The sequence below is a fragment of the Ovis canadensis genome, chromosome 23 (assembly GCF_042477335.2).
Source record: "Ovis canadensis isolate MfBH-ARS-UI-01 breed Bighorn chromosome 23, ARS-UI_OviCan_v2, whole genome shotgun sequence".
NCBI classification, from domain to species: Eukaryota; Metazoa; Chordata; class Mammalia; order Artiodactyla; family Bovidae; genus Ovis; species Ovis canadensis.
In genome coordinates this window covers 59,126,493-59,126,787 of record NC_091267.1, presented here as the reverse complement: position 1 = coordinate 59,126,787, position 295 = coordinate 59,126,493, and positions in this window count along the sequence as shown.

The following is a 295-nucleotide window of genomic DNA, read 5'->3' as shown; positions in this document are numbered from 1 at the left end:
AGGATCTTCTTCTCAAAGTGTTAAGAGCGTGCCCTGAACATCTGTGACTGTTCTCAAGAATGCATTCTAATTCTTGAGTAAGGAGACCAATGGGTAGTTGAGGGGATATTGAGGGAGAAGAGCTCATAAATCAGAAATTGAACATGGTTTTCTCAACTCTGCATCTGGTGTTATTATGAAGTATAAAGAAAGGAAGAAGGATTCGAGTATTAATACATACATACCTATGCACGTGATTGTTAATATGTACAATAGCTATAAAAGACATATGACTGAAACAAAATTTACACAAAAC